The sequence below is a fragment of the Oryzias latipes genome, chromosome 5, assembly GCF_002234675.1.
Source record: "Oryzias latipes chromosome 5, ASM223467v1".
In the NCBI taxonomy this organism is placed as follows: Eukaryota; Metazoa; Chordata; class Actinopteri; order Beloniformes; family Adrianichthyidae; genus Oryzias; species Oryzias latipes.
In genome coordinates, this window is record NC_019863.2 from 20,704,146 (window position 1) to 20,724,099 (window position 19,954).

The window sequence follows — 19,954 nt, forward strand, 5'->3', positions numbered from 1 at the left end:
GACTGTATAATATAAAACTGGACGAATTGCGTGTGACATCACCCATACAAAATGCCTCGCTTCCAGTTATAACCAATTGAGGTCAATTCAGTTGCCATTTTTCCGGGGATTTGTCCATCACCATGTTGGAACCAGACATCCTCTGTAAACTGGGATTGGCCTTTCTATATTTCTATGGCAACCACTCCCTCCTATCAGGAGTGAACATGTTAGAAAGCCACACCCCTACCACTGAAAGCAGGCTAAGGAAAATCTGTCAATCAAACCCTGACCGTTCGATGCCAGGCCACTAACCTTTTTTGAGGCACCTGATTCATCAGTTAATAACTTGAATAACTTGCACTACAGCAAAATTATCACGGAAAAAAAAGGGATTGGGAAGTACATGTTAATAAAAGTTCATAGAGCAAGAACGGTTATTCTGATGAATATAATGACTAAGTAAAAGCTGTTTATTTTTTCTGTAGACGTCAATGGGATTTCGGCTTTTGGGACCAGTGGATACTTCCTATTTGGAACGTTAGAGGCGAGGGGTTCCTCAGTCCACTTGTCATTTACTGTCAATGGCTCCCTCCTCCTTTCCATTCTGATGCATCCACTTGAAGACCACTAGATCCATTTAAGTCTTCATTTTCTTTGTCCGAGTTGGCATCTGACTCAAAACTGTACGGTTGGATAGCTCCAATATTGCTTGCGATTTTTGTTGCAACGGTTATGTTAGCTTGGGGAGGAGCTGTAAGCTAGTGGGAGAGAGTGTAAACAGATAGAAAGTGGGAAATTAGTGCAGGCTTATTGTGCATTAAATGGTAAATGGCGTATACTTATATGGCGCTTTCTACCTTCTTACGAAGGCCCAAAGCGCTTTACAGTCACAGTCCCATTCACCCATGCACACACACATTCAGACACACATTCACACACTGATGGCAGCTCCGCTGCCAAACACTGGCGCCAACCTCCCACCAGAGGCAAGGTGGGGGGTTCAGTGTCTTGCCCAAGGACACTTCGACACATGGGCGTGCAAGGCGGGAATCGAACTTGCAATCTTACGATCATGGGTCGACCGCCCTACCGCTGCACCACGGCCACCCCGCATTAAGAGGTCCGTCCACAACTTCAAAACATTTCTAATAAACAACTCCTGCAAAACCATATTTAACAGACCACAAGGAACACTTTGACAATACATATAAAAATGTTTGGAGTGGGACTTTAAATAAACATGTGTCTATTATAATTTCTTTTTAACCTAGATTAGCATAAGTAAATCCAAAACTAAGAATTGAGGCTCAATGGCTTTGGATAGACAATAGAAAAGCATATTTTTATTTGCAAATCCTAAAGCAGAGTTCTCATGTGTCATGATAACAGATGTTCTTTGAGCTCCAGCTGAGGTCCCTCAGCTAAACAGCTGGGGCTTTTCTCTGCTTCCTTCTAAAGCTTCAACCTGAGCTCAGCGAGGTGTGTAGCTGCCATCTTTCCAGGCTCAGAGATGTGGGAGGAAAAATTCTTCCTTTTTGATATTCAAACACAGCTGAGAGTCAAATACAGAAATTGGGTCAACTAAGGTGCAGCTGTTGGGTCAGAAACATCTGCACAACTCTCCAGAGGCTCTGGATTTGTTGCTTTACATTATCTTCTGCTGCTAAAGAATGATAAAGCCAATTTTTTTTTTTTTTTTTTGCTGAATCCTATTTAAGAAAGATGTTACGACGTAGTATTATCACTTTTACTTTCACTACATATTGCCTCCTGTTATCTGAAGCTAAGCAATCTGATTTGTGCAATCATTCTTGAGGTTACAGTGTCACTACTGGAGCTTCTGGCTGTGCTAATGTGTCCTTTTAGACGCCTGAGAAATCACTGATAACATCCTAGTGTCTTGACCACCTCTAATCACTTCACTGCCAAAAAATGAAGTTGTCTCATAGCTTTCGAGAGACAGACTGCAGTAAAAAGCAGTCAGCGTGGCTTTGGGCTTTAAGTTTTAACCCCCATTCATTATCCTCCTAATTGAAGAAACTGCTATGAAATCAGACAAGGGATCATTAGATCCAAGAAAACATTTAATCCTGTAGATTGCAACATTTCTTTTATAGCATGAACTGATGGCATTAAAGGGGTTGTGCCTGCTTTCCACAGATCCGTTAACAGAGTGTAGTAGGCTTTAGTGATTAATTCTACCGTGCAACTAGTTTGTGTTCTGTGTAATTGACAATGTTTAAATGTTGGGTTTGCAGACAAAGCCACTTTTTCTTTGAGAAATCATGCAGCTGGTTTCTTGTTTGGCTTTGTTGAAAATAAACTGGCAAAAGTAAAAAGGTGGTGGGACCAAAAGGATTATTAAAACTAGCAAAACAAAACCACATCTGCAGGGAAGGGAATTATGTCTCTATAAATTAATGACTTTCATAAAGCAAGTTACTATTTTGCCTTTTTTTTAAATAAATAAATAAATAAAAATGGCCCCCATTTATTTTTTAGATTTCCTATTAAAATATTGGTGGAAAGCAATTACTAGATAATGGGTTTTGATCTTGTATTTCAGTGGTCCCCAACCACTGTTAGCCGGTATTGGTCTGTGGCAGATTTGGCAGGCCACAGAGAAAAAAATCATGACAAACATTTTTCTGTTTTAGTAATGATTCGATTCTGAAGGAACTTTTATTTTGAAAAACTACTGGAATGAGTCAGACCACATGGGACGTATTCTTGACACACGTCAAGTCGCATGGTAACGTGTTAAAATCCAACCACTACTTTCGCAACCCTTGTGCTATCTTAGGCACTTTAACATTGGGAATTGGGTCATCTAGACCCACTATACAGTGCGCTGAACCTTTTTTCTTCAATGATTTGTGATTTTCACTGGTGTCCATGGATTACATGAAATCTTTCCATCTTCATCCGCCTTTGTCATGGTAGGAATAACACGTCAATGTAAGGGTGGGGTCATCTAAGATGGCACAAGGGTTAAAGTGGCTGCACCAACCACTAAATTTGTAACCCCCGAACTGGCAAAGTTAGCAAAAAAACAAATGCGTTTGAAAAGTTTATTTTCACAGAAAAGAGCCAGTTAGAAAACAGCAGAATAGACTTCGTCTTCAAAACTAAAGAGAGCTGCAAACTAGAAGCTTTTACTCCAAATATGAATTCATTGTGACACACCATGATAATATTGTATTATATTCAGCAACTGGCTGTCCAATCTTAAGAGATTGTTCAAATAATTATAGTTGTTCAAACATTAGATCCATGTATCTTATTGCATTTAGAAAGTGACCAGGTTGTTTTGTACTTATCCGTTGCACCTAAAATTGGCTTCCGAGTTTTTAGCCTCCACTTTGACAGTTATGGGTTGAAGGAAAATCTTTATCACATTTTAAATGTTCCTACAAAATCTAGTGGACAAATAAAGTTTAAAGCAGCTGCAGATATTTTACAGAGGATGAAGATAAACTGTAACCTCAAACGTTAAGGCAAACTAGAAGCTAAGAAAAATAGAAATGAGACGGAAAAAAAAAAGTTAAAAAAAGTAAAGATTTTGAAAATATTCAAGATATTTCAAAAATGTATTACATTTGAAAATGTCCATGAAAATTTTGTCTTGACATTAAAATAGTCTGTGGCCTTAAAAAGGTTCAAGACTACTGCTGTATTTGACTCATGGATGACTAAAATAAAAGACTCATGTCCAAAGAATGTATTAGTTCTGCTCCAGACATCAGGGATTTTCTTTAAAAAATACCAGAATAAACCCAAAAACACATTTAATGAAGTACTATAAACAAGTGTCATTGCTTATGACATTTTTAAAGCAAATTTCTGTTTATGTTTTAACTTCAAATCTTTACCTGTGCTCTGCAATCTCGTTATTGGTCATTTCTGTCATTTAGGGGACAAATTCATCAATTAATCCTTTTTTTTTAAATCTAAAGATTGTTTAGCTAGCACTTTTTTAAAAAGTAATTTAAAAACAAATGTGAAACCATTCCAGTGGCTGTGATGAAGTTTTACCCATTTCACCCATCTCTGGTTTTATTAATGCCTGCAGATTTAAGAAAGACAGGATTGGTTTTTATTACTGAGCAGAATAAGACCCGGGACTTCATGGTTCATGCAACTTTAAATTCTGCTCACTTGTCACTTTATGGAAATGGTCCTCATAAATATGAATTGCACACACATGCACATGAAATGTTCAAACTCCCTTTTTGGACTGGGAAAGCAGCAGACTTTTTTCTTATGTCAAAACATAAGGTACATGAGAAATGTTAGTTTTGGTCAAAAAAAAGAGGAAAAAAAGGCATGTCTTACTAAAGATGCTGTGCAAGATCCTAAACATTGATAGCAGGATTGATAGTAGGATCCAAACAAACCATGAGGTGTCCTGAACACAGCTGTGTTACCTGTGTTTGTGAGTGGAGGTTTAGCAGCACAAGTCTGGCAGTGCTTGAATATTGCAGTTCAGTTTATACTTTTAATTAGATTTCCTGTCAGAGGCGTGTTAAACATCCTCTTTTCTGCGTCCGAAATGCTCCCCTGGATTCAGCCAAAGCTCTGTATGATCAGAGCAGAGGCAGTAAGATGGATAGACTAATATGTGATGTTATGACTGTGGTGTCAGGAAGGAAAGAGAGCTGATAAATGAGCCGATTCTCTGCGCCTGCATGTCTCCGACTCTTTCTAATGCTGTAATGCAGTGAGAAAAAAAAAAAAAAAACATGGCTCCTTGACGCTGACATGATTTCATTAGTTATTGATTTTGTCATATGATCAATTTATAAATGTCTTTACTGTCATCAAACATTAAGGAAAGAAATAAAGAAAAATTAATAAAGGTTGGGAAAACAGACCAGGTTGAAGGATCAGATCAATGGATGTGCATTAATTTTGAGAGGGACCTGGCTGCAGACAACAAAGTGGCACTTGACATTATTGACCGGAAGCAGAAATTATTCAATTTTAGTTGATATCAGAAGATTTTTTGTTTGTTTGTTTGAACACCTGTTCATAAATCCAAGTGTGATTTGTGTTTGAACCAAACAAAATGGTCAAGCTTTTTAAAGTGGCCTTTGCACAAGATTTTAAAAAATGTTTAAGGTGATAAATGGATCACATTGTCTCTTTTTTTAATAACTGTTTTTTTTATTTTGAAAGTTTGAAATAAAAGTTGATCTTGTTGTTTTACAATTTGAAACAACAAACATGCAAGATGTGCAAATCAAAACAAAAAAAAAATCAGGAATAATCGGGAATAACAGCAACAAAAGTGAAGAAAGGAAACAGAAGTTGGACAATTTTAGGTGGGGACGGTGCTTTGATCTCTAGAAGAAAGTCATCGAGCTTGCAGCAGGACTTGATGCCTCTTTATCCTATAAGACTTAAAAACAGAACATTTTAACCCTTGTGCTATCCTAGGTACTTTAACATTGGGAGTTGGGTCATCTAGACCCACTAGACAATGCGCTGAATCATTTTTCTTCAATGATTTGTGATCTTCACTGGTGTCCATGGATTACATGAAATCTCTCCACCTTTATCCACCTTTGTCATGGTAGGAATAACATGTCAATGTAAGGGTGGGGTCATCTAAGATAGCACAAGGGTTAAACGTAATAATTAAATGGTAAATGCCGTATCCTTCCCAGAGTGCTTCACAGTCGCAGTCCCAATTACAAACTGGTGGCGGCTTCACTGCCGAACACTGGCGCCAACCCATAACCACCAGGAGCTGTGTGGAGTTCAGTGTCTTGCTCAAGGACACTTTGACACATGTAATTTCTACACTAGTTAAAAAACTATTTCAGACAAACTGACCAATTGTAGAGGCATTTGGAGGGGTAGGGAGAAGCCATAAAGATAGAGGAAGAATTCGGATTGGGACACCATTAAATTTTTTTTTTTTCCCCAAGTAATATGATGGAACTTTTGGTTCTGGGCGAAGACTTCCAGTTCTGCCTGATAATGTCTGCAGCCAGGTCCTCTTGCCTATTTCTGCTGTCCTGGACACACAGGAGGTGAAGATGTTGAGCGGTGGGTAAAGGCTGAGCTTCCTCCAGTGAAGCGCAGCCCGAGTCACCATGTTAATGTTCTCAATGACACACTTCATTGATTTAACCTTCTAGAGCCAGAAACAATGTGGAAAAAATACTCCTCTCTACACACATGATTTGAACAGGCTTCCTGCCTCTGCTCCTCTCACAGGTGCTGGTCATCACTCAAGTCTGATGCTAAAATATCGCTGTTTAGCTAATGACTTTATTTAAGTCTCAGGCCTGGATTTATAAATAGTTGATTGCAGCTCCTTGATTCTTTCTCATCATTTTGTTGTTTGTTTGATGACGAGTTTGGATTATTGATCTGCTTGTGACCCAGTTTGAGTCAAGCTTTGACTGTCCTACATATGGAATCACATTTGACTTTGACATGATTCAACCAGGGAGCACGAGCTTTGGCACATTTGGTGCTGGTCCTGGTTTCATCCACACCAGAGTTTGGTTTCCTTTGATAATTCTATGCACATGGTTTGATTTGCTTGTTTTATTCCAAGCATTAATTGTACTCAATACAATTAAAAAAGAAAAAAAAAAAAATCACACAGATTTTAAACTGTGATGCATGGGGAGAAGATGCAATATGGAGTTTGCATATTCTCGCCATGCATGCTTGGATTTTCTCTAACCTCCTCGCACGGTCCAAAATCAGGCTATATAGGTAGATGGGTGTCTCTAAATTGCCCTAGGTGAGTGTGAGCCCTGCATAAGACTGGCAACCTGTTCAGGGTGTATTCTGCCTTCACCAAACAGTAACTCGGCTGGCTTCAGCGGCCACATGACCCTAAAAGAGATACAGCAGGGTTAGAAATGGATAGATGAATTCTATGTAGGAGTAAAAGCTCACCTAGGTTAGAGATAACTAACCCTAACGTCTTAGTTCCTTCTCTCCTGCACCTGCCTTCTCCATGTCAGACAAACTGCGCATTTTGTGCATGGATGTACCTTAGGATTCGCTCTTTTAGAAAAAGCTTGTTGGCTAGAAGTAAAATAAATAATGGCAGACATTTGTAAAAGATGGCAGCCATATTTTTTAATTGTTGAAAAAATATTTAATGTCTATTTGCCGCAGTCTAAACAATATGGGCTGTTTATGCACAAAATTCAGTCTTTAAACTTGAAGGGTACCTACAGAATAGTATTATATGTTTGGTAGCTCAAATACATGAAAATCTTAGATTTTCTTGTGACTAACATGCTTTTCTGAAAGAGGGGGACCTAAAGTACATCCTTGCCAAATTTGGGGCTTGGACCACAAAATGCACCATTATTTTAATAACCGGCTCCATTACTATGTTAAGAAGAATTTACAAGACTAACATTCATAAGCAGCTTTGGTCAGCCAACCAAGAAACAGGTAGAAAAATGTGAGGTTGTCAGTGTGTGTTTAACATTGACAAACTGCCACAATTTCAGGGAAACACTTTTGTCTGGAATTCCACAAACTGAAGCCAAGTTATTGAAATATTACTCTTTTGATTATTCCTCATTTTATTGAATCGCTTTACACAAACAAATTAATCTGACTTTCTTAAGCCCTAGGAGCTTTAAGTGCGACATACCAACATGTTTTTATTCATTTACAGCAGCTGAATTATATATCTAACCTCACTCCTTCACTAAGTTGTCACTAAGCACAACTATTCAACAGTAAAATATTTGAGTTTTGTCAGCTTACCATGATTAATTTAGAAGAAATGCACAGAAATATGCAGTGATCTTGGAAAAGTTTTCAGTTGTTTTTTTTAACTCTAGGAACTCTAGGAAGTTGGAACTGCTTATTGGCCGAATGCCAGAGCCACATGATCTGTTTTGAAGGATAATCTTTTTTTTTAAATGGCTGACTAAAGGTCACATGGTTCTTGACCTTACTGAGAAGCATGTGGGGACCATAAACAAAGTGTGGGGAAATGATTCAAAATCGTGACTCGCCCAATAATGGGTTTAAAGCTTTTGAATCAATATATAAATGTAACATAACGGATTATAGTCCACTGAACACAGTAAATCTTTCAGTTTTTCTAGTTGTGTCCTGAGCTAAAAATGTACTAAGAACAAATGTCATATCTGTCTAAGTAAAGGTTTTAATGCATATTATGTCCATTTAAAAATGTATGCATATTCTTTTTAGTTGTTTACAAAGAATTTTTTTGTGTATGTACATTTTCACCTGCTGAACACAATTTTTATGTGCACAGACTTTAATAAATGGGGCCTCAGGTCCAGTGGTGGTAGGACAAAACCAATAACATCCACCCTTCACAACAGTGAACATTTATTATGGAATTTTAAGGTCCTGAAACTAAACTGCTTAAGATAATTGTTCGGATGTAACTATAGGATCTACATATCTCTTTTTGTAAATATAGTCAGGTATTATGATGGCTTTCAGAGTTTTGTGTTTGCACTTTTCATTTCAGATTAGATCAGTAAACATTGAACTGCTTTCAAATATAAACACAGTTTTCACATCCGTACATTTTCATACATGTCTCATGACATGAGCTTGCTCGTTTAGTTAAAAAATTTGGATGGATTTCTTCTTGTTTAACAGGAAAACAATAGGCATTTTATTTTTATTTTTCTATGTAAGCTTCCTAGTTAGACAGATGGTGCCTTTGGAGGAGCGGGGGTCTGTACAAGTATGTTTTTGTTTGGCTGCACAGCGTGTTGCACCCACTGACAGCTTGTTATGAGGTTCATTTGCAGAGCAGCAGCACTTCAGTCACCAAGGAAGCACAGGTGTAACATACGCACACGCAAACACACACAGCCAGAGCCCAAACACTATTTTCCCAATGAGGGAAACTAACCTGAAAAAGTCAAAGAAGATCCACAGTTTTTCTCTCCTGCAGCCAAAATCAGTGGAGTCACGATTCACAGTAACTTAAATTGCTACATATTAAAGACCCACTTAGATAAAAATTGTGTTTTGGTGGTTATTTATGTGTGCTTGTGACATTTTTCTCATGGTGAAAGGCATATATTGAAAAATTTAAGCTTAAAGCTGTGTTTCTGAGTATTTCTTTATTCAAATTGTGTTAAATCAGGAGTAGACGAAAAAAGCCATTTGAAAAAGCTAGTAGCTGTGATGTAGAATCTACAATCAGCAGACCATAAGCTCCCTGCTTGTGGCCTGCTGATGCATCCACTTGTAGATGACAGATAGTAGATTTAAACCTCTGTACATTTAAATAGTCTGTGGACAGAAATGCCTTGTTCATGCCAGAGGTCAGAGGAGAAAGGCTAACTGATTCCAGCTGATAGAAAGGCAACAGTAATTCATTACAATGGAGGTCTGCAGAAATCCTCTCTTAATGTATTACACGTCCAATCTTGAGGTAGATGGGCTACACAGCAGCAGACCAAAACGGAAGTCCCTCCTGTCAGCAAAGAACAGGAAACTGAGGCTACAATTCATACAGGCTCAGCAAAATTGGACAATAGAAGATTGAAAAAACGTTGTCTGGTCTGATGAGTCTGGGTTTCTGCTGCGACATTTAAATGGTACGATCAAAATTTTCCATCAACAACATGAAAGGATGGATCCATCCTGTCTTGTTCAGGCTAGTGGTGGGAGTACGATGGTATGGAGGTTATTTTCTTGGCACACCTTGGACACAATTGAGCATGGTTACAATGGCACAGCCTACTTGAGTATTGTTGCTGACCATGTCCATTCCTTCATGACCACAGTGTACCACCTTCTGACGGCTACTTTCAGCAGGATAAGGCGCCATGTCATAAAGCTGGAATCGGTTCTGACAGGTTTTTTGAACATGTCAATGAGTTCACTGGACTCAAATGATCTCCACAGTCACCAGGTCTAATCCCAATAGAGCACCTTTGGGATGTGGGGGAATGGGAGATTCCCATTATGGATATGCAGCTGACAAATCTGCAGCAACTGTGTGATACTATTATGTCAGTCTGGACCAAAGTCTCTGAAGAATGTTTCCATCACCTTGTTAAACCTATGTCATAAAGGATTAAGGCAGTTCTGAAGGCAAAAGTGGGTCCAACCTGGTACTAGCAAGCTTTACCTAATAAAGCGAATGGTGCGTGTAATCAAGCATTATTCTCAATATTGTACTAAAGTGGGATTTAGATGCAAGCATAATTAGAAGAAAAAAAACATAAAACATTAATTAGCAAAATTTTGATATGAGATTTTAAATTGTAATCTAATAACTTCAAAGGAAGTTTCAGAGGAAACTGCAAAAAAGGATGAATTCTCCAAAAAGGCAATTTATAACAGCCCAGAAAATGTTGCCGGCTGCTTAGCAGCCATTGATTTAACAAGCAAGATGGAAGGAGATGGAGGAGTTTAAGAGAAAACTGAAGTAAAAAATAAGTAAATAAATAAAAACGGCAACAAAAAACATCTCAAAAATGCATCACATTTTAACAAATAAAATAAACAGACAAAAAAAACTTGGAACACAAAGCAGTGTTTTTGAGAAGTTTCAGCTGAAGGAGATAAGACTTAGAAAAGGCGTTCATAAGCCATCATCAGCTGGGGGGAAGAAAAGCTGCAGGCGAGATGAAAGTGATCGTCGAGTTTCAGTCTGGGCAGTAGAAGAATGATGATACGGAAGCAAAGAAATGATAAATGCATGAAATTATCAAGACTGCTGACGCTAATGTATTTAAAAAAGTATCTCCTCAATGTAATTTTCCTATATAGATAATAGTAATAGTCTAAAAAAAGATCCTTAAAGCAAAGGGTTGCTCGTCCAAAAATTAAACCTTCCTGTCAAATTAACCGTCCAGTCAAGACTTGGGATAATTTTTTCTAGGTATTTTAGTCATAAACCTTTAGAAAATGAGCTGCTGTGCATCAAAAGCAACCAAACATAACATCTTCAAATTTAAATGAACCACTGCTGTTCACGCGCCGACTCCACCTAAAAGATTCATGTTGCTTTGACTTGTAAATACAGCCCGCGGGATGCCATTAGACATAAGACCTTAACATAGTTGTTTTTAAATTAAGCCGCATTAAATCTGCTGGGGTGAAAGGCTGGATGAGTCGTCAGAGTGATGGAGAAAAATCTCAGCTTTCTAGTTGTGACTGAGGGCTGAGGGAATGAAAAGAAAAGCCTGGCTTGTTGTACAGGGTGGAACATACAGGAGGGAGAGGAGGACTAGTGGTGATGGATGATGTCCTGGTAGGGTGAGACAACATTAGTACAGCCTGGGAGCCTGATTACGGAACATGAAGGGTTCTACGGCTGACTGATCTCTATCTGAATCGCTTCAGACCGGCCATCATTTGAACGTTAGCATGCACCCACCTAATGGAGGGAAACCCAGGTCGACCTGCATCGTCTACGTGAAGCAAATGTCTGAAGCTACTGCTGTCGGAAAGACACTAATAAGCAGCTTATGTATGCCTTCGGGATTCCCAGGTATTTAGATCGGAAAATTAGATGCCACATCACCTGATTGTGCTGGTTTTCTTATGAATGCCACCAAATGAATGCATAAACAAACACTGCAAGGCGACAGCAGTTTGAAGGGGGATGGAAGAGGATGGAAATGGAAGCATCCGTCTAAAACTGATGTCTAAACTCGCCTGAAGGAAATGTTCATACTGTGATTATTAGGGGAGAGCCACTGAAACACTCTACTGAGACCAATTACGTGCTTGACACATCCCTCAAAAATATTACTGAAAATCATTATTCATGTTCAATGTTTTATGATTAGACAATTTCCATCAGTCAATATGCAGATGATGTCATGATAGTAAATGCTTAAACTTATATAGTGCTTTACTACCTTCTTGAGGCCCAAAGTGCTTTATTGTTACAGTCCCATTCACCTGCGCACTCACAGTCACATACTGATGGCGGCTCTGCTGCCCAACCTATAACCACCAGGAGCTATCTTCTGTGTCTTGCACAGGGATACTTTGAATAGTGGGGGGTGGGGGGGGCAGGTTTGGAACCGAACCTGCGGTCTTCCGGTCAGAGGTCAGGTGCCCCACATGATAGTATGGCCCTTGTGATGATTTTGTGGCTGTTGGTACTTAAAGCGCCTATAGTCGGATTCTCATCCATGCACTCAAAGGGTTTCACAAGCATGGGAGTTTGTAGCTTGCTTTCCCTGGGGCACTTTAGCCTGCCACTGGGGGAATTGGGAATGAAACCACCAGCCCTTGAGTTGGTAGACCACGCTATACCTCAGAGCCACAGGCGCCCTTGATAATGTTCCGAGTGTCAAAAAGTGTGTTTTGGTAATTTCAGTAGTAACAGACAGATTTGTTTTAAAGCAGTAACATATTCCTTTCTTTTGAAAGTGCATCTGTAAAACTTGAAAGTTAAATGTATATTTCCGAATATGCAAAAATATGACCAGGAAGCAAAGGATATGTGGAAGGCGGAAAAACTACATATTAAGCAGCATTTCCAAACGCGACACAAACAATAGGACTGCACATTTTGCTATTATGATCTCCTATTCAGTCAAATGACATTCAAGGACAAAAAGTTAACAATTGAAAACCAGATTACATTTAATGGCCCTCATTGATTTTTTAGAGATAAAAAAAAGATAAAGTTGCCAGTGTGCTCGGCTGATTTGAAGTCAGTGCAAACCACTGTCAAATCATTAAGACACTGAATGATCTCTTAAGCTGGCCACACTTCCTAGTAGCAGAGAATAAGAATAGAGAACTGGAGAAGGGGAGCTGGGATAAAAAAAAAAGCCTAAAGAATCAGCAGACTTATAGTTGGGATGATGGATGACACTGAAGATTTGTCTCATAAGTGCTGTGTGATAAATAATGACATGCAATTGCAAAGATTGATATTTAATTGCAAGACCCAATTAGATTTTTAAAGATCTACCTTTAAAAATTAGAGAGAAAAATCTACACAGAAGATATAAGACATAGTGCTCTGATAGCATACGAGAGATAGTGTTTTACATGGATAGATAACACAATGGTAGCAGTAATGTTAAAACTAAAGTGCAGATAAGAAAATGCATGCGTAAACCTCGGTGTCAATGTGACTCTTCTGCATAAAAAGCTAAAGATTTTATGACTGGCCACATAAAAATTAAAGTTGCATGTGTTTTGCTAGAAGCTGATCAGGTGCTCCTGTGTTTTATTTTGCTTCACATGCTCTCATAAGAATTAATGAACTGCTTAGTAATATTTTTGGATAATAGTTGTGAGAACATCCTGGTGGTAAATATACGGTTTGTAACTGAATAGTTTGAAGCTGAGATACCGACTGTGTAATATCAATGGATAGAAGGAGTTTTGTTTTTTGGGTGGCACTTTCTTTCCTGCAGACTTTCTGTGTGCGGAAAGTCCCCGAGTAGTGATGGCAGTATCTATACCAAGAAATCGATACATACTCGTTCAGCCTTGATTTTGGTATCGACTACTCTATTAAAGCATTGGTTATTGATTCATAAATCAGAACATTAAAGTGCATTAGCCATTTTTCGATATGTTTCGTTATTAGATGAGTTACTCCAGTTTTTGGTGCCAAAACACCGTCCTGAGCCCACAACATATTGAACTGCTCTATCAGTCTCGTGACTAGAGGAGCAACAAGTTGCGATTTTAGAAAGAACAGTTTTGTATTTTTAATTTGCAGCTTACAATTGTTACCTGGCCAGTTTTTGATGGTGCTTGTTTATTGGTAAACAAATATGATGCTTGAAAAAAAAAAAAAACTACTAAAACGTAATCGGTGTCGGTAATTGGTTTTGAATATTAATGCAAAAATTAATCGGTTTTGTGTCAAATCTTAAAAGTGGAGTCTCAATACTTCATCCATCCATCCTCTTTACTTATTCCAGTTCATGGTCACAGTATACTTGGGTTGAATACTTTAGGCAATTTCTGAGTCCATTACAGGGTCACACAAACAACCACACTATCCCACATTGATACCTAAGGGGCCCATTAGCCTATGATATATGTTTTTAGACTGTGCAAGGAATCTGGAGTCCCTGTAAAACCCACAAATGCATGAGGAGAACATGCAATTTGATCCTGGACCTTCTCATTCTGAGGCATGAGCTCTTGGGAAATCTGGATGGAAAATGTTATGATCACTGTGAGCATGGGGGCGTGGCTGACCTTATGCAAGAGGTGAAAAATGTGACTTGGGTTTGTGATCGAGAAGGGCCAACCCAAACCAGATCCTGCCAAGATCAAAGCAGTTGCAGATTGGCCTACACCCACTAGTAGGAAGCAGCTGCAAAGGTATTTAGGGTTTGCTAACTTTTATAGGAGGTTTATCAGGAACTACAGTCTCTCCCGTGACCAAGCTGACCTCTGTCAAGGAACACTTCTCCTGGTCCCCAGGTGCTGATGCAGCCTTTGTTAAGTTAAAGGGTTTGTTTTATTCTGCTCCTGTGATGTCCCATCCTGACCCTACAGCTCAATTCATGGTGGAAGTGGATGCCTCAGAGTCCAGAGTTGGGGCGGTGCTCTCTGAGCGTTCATCCTCCGATCAGATGATGCATCCCTGTGCGTTCTTCTCCTGCCAGCCTTCTCCTGCTGAGAGGAATTACGGCGTGGGAAATTGTGAGTTGTTGGCAGTCGTGCTGGCCTTAAAGGAATGGTGCCATTGGTTGGAAAGAACACCTCAACCTTTCTTGTTATGGACTGATCACAAGAAGTTGTCTTACCTCCGTTCTGCCCACAGACTGAATCCCTGTCAAGCTCGGTGGTCCCTTTTCCTGGAACGCTTTAATTTCACTCTCACAAATCGCCCAGGGTCTCGCAGCCGGAAGCCTGATGCCCTGTCCAGGCAATTTGAGCTTCCAGCCTCCTGTGACACTCCTCAAGACACCATCCTAACACATTCCTGTGTTGTCGGTGCAGCCATCTGGGAAGTCTGGGAAGTGGAGCATGAGGTTCAGAAGGCTCTGGAAAGCCTTCCCTCTACTCCTGAATGTCCCTCAGGTCTCCTGTTTGTTCCCCCACCTCCTCGTTCCTCCGTGCTGCAGTGGGGCCACAACTCCAAGGTGGCTTGCTATCCTGGAATACACCGGACCTTGACCTTACTGAAACAGCGCTACTGGTGGCCTTCCATGTCTGCGGACACACTGGGGTTTGTCCAGGCCTGCTCTGTCTATGCTTGTGTCAAGGCTGCCCACCGGGCACCAGCTGGACTTCTGCAACCACTCCCCATTCCTCAACGACCCTGGTCCCACATAGCTGTGGATTTTTTCACCTGCCTCCCACCTTCCAAAGGTACCACAACAGACCTAACCATAGTCGACCGTTTTTTCAAGTTCGTCCAATTTGTGCCGATTTCCAAGCTCCCATCTGCCTTTGATACAGCCAACCTCCTGGTCCAGTGGTCCAGTACGTAATACGGTAACATGGGCTGCCCCAGGACATTGTGTCAGATCGAGGTCCCCAGTTCACATCCAGGGTGTGGACCGCCTTCTGCTGGGCCACTGAAGCCACAGCTAGCCTGTCATCAGGATACCACTGCTGTTATGATCAGTGTGAGCAGGGGGGCGTGGCTGAAATTTTCCCTGGTGCCTCTCTGCACGGTACACCTGATCCTCATCTCGTCACTCGTCTTTAAAAGCCTGAGCCTGTCACTGCTCCCTGCCGGATTATTACTTTTCAGTAGCTCTCAGTACCTGTCCAGTTTGTTGTTTTGTTCCTGAGGAATAAACCTTTAAACCTGCCACTCACCTTACCAGAAAATTCTCATAGATCTTTTTAAATAGGTCTGTCTTGTGGAGCATGACACAGTTTTTCTTTGGGTTTCTCCATTTTTCTAATGCCTCAGTATAAATAAGTTCAACCTTAAAGACTAGCATGGAGAGTATTTAACATGTAACCAGTGGACGTCAATGGACTTTCAAAGTGCTTTTTTTCTATCCAAATAAGGTTTGAAGTTATCAGAACTGTACATACCAGAAGACTATCCAAGGCTTTCACTTTCTGTGAAAAACAGTTTTATATACTTTTTCCATGTCTACCTTTAGAAAAACATTTCATTGTACTAAAACATTGATCAGAAAACTGACCATTGGGTTAAATCAGCTCTGAGGTTGTTAGATTTAATCTTTTTATAACTAAAAATTATTTTATTTTAGTCACATGCAGCCATGTCAGTCCTCAATATTAGTTAAATAAAATGTAGCTGAACAGGCCATAGGGCCTCTGTGCTCTATTCTATTCAGAAGAATTTTTTTTTCATTAGTTACATCTCTAGTCTAACAGAAAAAAAAATCTAATCATGAAACCTTGTTTTTATTTATTTGAAGCAAAAACCTTTCAGATTGATTATTATGCTGCAGTGGTGCAACTGGATCTCTCAGCAAATAGCTTGAAGATGCCAGACTCTCCTGCTGCGAGTCGCCAACAGCAGCTTCAGATAGCATCAAGAGGGCTGCTACCCAGTCAGCATTCTGAACCTGCAAAATGAAATGATGTAAAGCAAATACCTGGCAGCATATTTGCTCACTGATTTTTTAGGTGACAAAGACAGGTTTCTGAGATTCTGCACAATTTTGTCAGAGCTCCTGAAGCTGCAAAGGAGGAGCCTCAGATTAGGTTGCCTTTGTAATCACTTAGTTGCTAAAGTTAAACTTAGATTTTGTAGATAAGAGTTTAAAGAGTTTACCTCTGACTGGCTGAGGTGGATTTGAACATGGAAACAGCTGGAGACAAGTGAAAATACTTAAGGACTCATTTATTTTTAATCACAGCTGCATTATATAAAGTACTTGCAGCAAAGAACTCCTGACAAAGCAAATTATCTGCAGCATGTTTGGCATTTCAGTTGAAAGGACAAATGTTCAACTCCTTTCACTTTATAAATCTATCAGAACCTTCACCACATCATTCCAGTACTATAGCAGCTCCACTGGCTTCCAGTCCAATCAATAATAGATCCTTAAATCTTTCTGTACACCTTAAAGGCCATCAACAATAGGTGTGTGAAATTTGTCCTCAACATTTGACCCATCCCTTGTGGAGCGGTGAGCTGCAGACACAGCCAGGCTCGGGGACCATTTGGTGGATTAACCCCCCCAATCCAACCCCTTAATGCTAAGTGTCAAGCAGGGAGGCATTGGGTCCCATTTTTAGAGTGTTTGGTATGACTCGGCCTGTCCGCCCAACCTTCCAGTCACAGGGCGGACACTCTTCCACAAGACCACTGAGCTTCTCAGTTTGAACACGTCAAACAGGTGTCTCTGTAAATTCCTTTCTTCTTTATTTTTATATGTATACTGCCCGCTGAGATGTGTGCACTTGTGAGTCTGTCATCTTAGATAGCAGAACCTGAGATCGATACAAGCTGGATTAGTCACTGATGTGCAGATAACCTACAAAAGGTGCGCTCACCTATCTGAACCACACACAACTGAGGGATTATGGTAATGCCTTCCACCTGCACCTTACCACTTAAGGAAAGGACAGGAACAGAACAATATGATGATAAGATTGATCAGGAAGAAAAAAGAAAAAAAAGTTCAGCTATGAGACACAGGAACATTGTCTCTGTGAAGGACACAAATCTCATACGTTTAGAAATTTTTTGCTGACTCAGCTACTCAGCTACACTGTTTCTAAATCAATCCACAAAACCTAAATTTTAACAGTTTTTTCAGCTCAGGGTTCACATAAGACATTTAATTTGGGTGTCAATTGTATAAAGTTGAGCTCTGAAACTTTCATGAAATCCACAACTGCAAAATTAATATTTTGCTGTTTTTGTTTTTTAATCTATATTTTTTATTACAATGGACAGTAAATTTTGATTTAGAACAAGGTTCTCTGAGCTTTTTAGAGCTCCCAGTGGTCACTGCATGTTTTTCTTCAACTCTACATTATACTTGGATATGGCCGTTAAAAACTATGTTAAAAATACCAAGATTAGTGGGGTTTTTTGTTTTTGTTTTTTTGTTCTGATCTAGAAAATGCACGTTGGCTTGCACTCAAATGTCCATATATAAATCAATTTACCATTTAGACTTGAATGAAAAAAAAGAAAAACAGAGAATCAAAAGTCTCATGTTTTTTGTTTTGACTTTTGGGGATATTCATTGCAGTTGCATTTGAGCACAATTTACTGAGTTAATACACAGTTTAATCCAAAGGGGAATGGGGGGTAAGGCTTTAGCAAAATTCAACCTGGGAAACCCTCTGGTTGTGGTCTGGTTACACTTAAGATCTCAACTAATTTTTAACTTTAAACAAGGCCTCTTGAACACTTGAGCACTCCTGATATTCTAAGGGCTTTGTAGCATTCATTTTAAAGGGAATTCAGAACCATCCTTACTGTTTAACTTAAAGAAATCTGTTTTTGCTTTACCAAATCTTATGTTCTGCCTTCTTCCACTTGTTTTAATGAAATTGCCGTAACACATGTTTTTATAACATTTTGCACCTTTCTGCACAATCCCATACACCTGCAATGCACCCCTCTAGAGGACCCGGCAGCGTAAACTCAAGTTGAACAAAATGATTTTATTGTTTTATTGAAATAAAAAATCCAGTACTTATCACAAGTCATTATCATCTTCAACACTACTTTGAGTGTTTGCAATGGTGGGGCATCATTCGTTACCTGACTTTACAAACCCTTTCCTCAACTGGTGCAGCCTGAAAGAGTACACTTGGACCCTGAATGACTGTTGCAGAGGGAGCTATAATGCTGGCTCGCACAAAATAAGCACACATACATGCATAAAAACAAGTATTTTTGTTTCTCACTTTTATCAGTTATCTCTGAGTTGGATTTCCTGTACAGCTCAATCCAAAAAATATTAAAACTGATGAGCTGTGCATTTGAACGGATCTCCCACTTTAATTTATAGCTTGTTCGTTGGCAGACTATGACATCTTTTCAGTGATGTGTTTTTAGGTCAGAGAACATTTCATTAAAAAATAAAATCACAACTACATAACAGATGTATGCTTTAAAGCAGTTTCATAAACCCCTCTGCTTTTATCAGCAAAGATTTTTAACTGCAACTCTTTGATTATTTATTTAATCTGACATTTCCTTTAAAAACCAAACGAGCACCAGAGGTAAAGGCTTGTAAGTTTCCTGACCATCCCTTCAAAACGGAGCATTATGCGCTGCTAAAGGAACGCAGGTGACACTGCGGCGCTGCTGTGAAGTTCATCCCTACCAATCACTGTTCAAAAGGTGCCACAGATCAGTGATCTGCCGCTTATCCACGTGGAAACGTTGGAGCTGCCAACAGTCAGAAGATCTGCAGGCGTCCTCCATGCTCCCAGGCAGCGCCCTGTCCTTTTCGTAATCCTCCTAAAAACTCCCGCACATAAATGTCAGGACGCATCCTGACTGGTGAGCTGTGAAGAGTCAGATTGCTGGAAATGTCACTGAGATTATTTAGAGAGCAATCAGCAGTGCTCCGCGCCCTAATTAATTCCTTTCAAGCTTGTGCCGCTGATTGTCGTCAGTCTCAGTGGTGCTAAAGGGGACACGTTACAGAGAAATAACACCGGGTTTTGACAGCTCATGTAGGTGTTGAACGTGACTCAAACATTAATCTGAAGAACAATTAAAGCTCCTATTTTAAACTCAGTCTGTCACTCAGTGATTGGCCCAAGTCTGCAGGGTCCTGTGACATCAGATCCATATCAAAGGAGACCTTTACAGTATGAGCTCTTCTTTATCATCTTTTGTAATTCGCAAAAAGTTCATTACAAGCTGAACCGTCAAACAGAGGAGACGGTCTAAACATTAACATTTTTACTGTACCCTATTTTCTGCACTATATTAACATGAGTCATACATGAGGTGCACCAAACAAAGAATTAGACATAAGTCCGTCAGTCAATCAGACACAGTAATGCAAAAACTCCTTTTCAACACTAAAAATAATCTTATAATGACATTTTAGTTTTTTAAATACCTTTACAGCCA

General features: G+C 39.6%; 1 protein-coding gene across 1 annotated transcript in view; it reads right to left on the reverse strand.

Annotated features, from left to right (window-relative positions):
* LOC101164051 (metabotropic glutamate receptor 7) overlaps positions 1-19,954 on the reverse strand; it is a 206,934-nt gene that overhangs the window by 118,915 nt on the left and 68,065 nt on the right. The gene's annotated exons all lie outside the window — the stretch shown is intronic.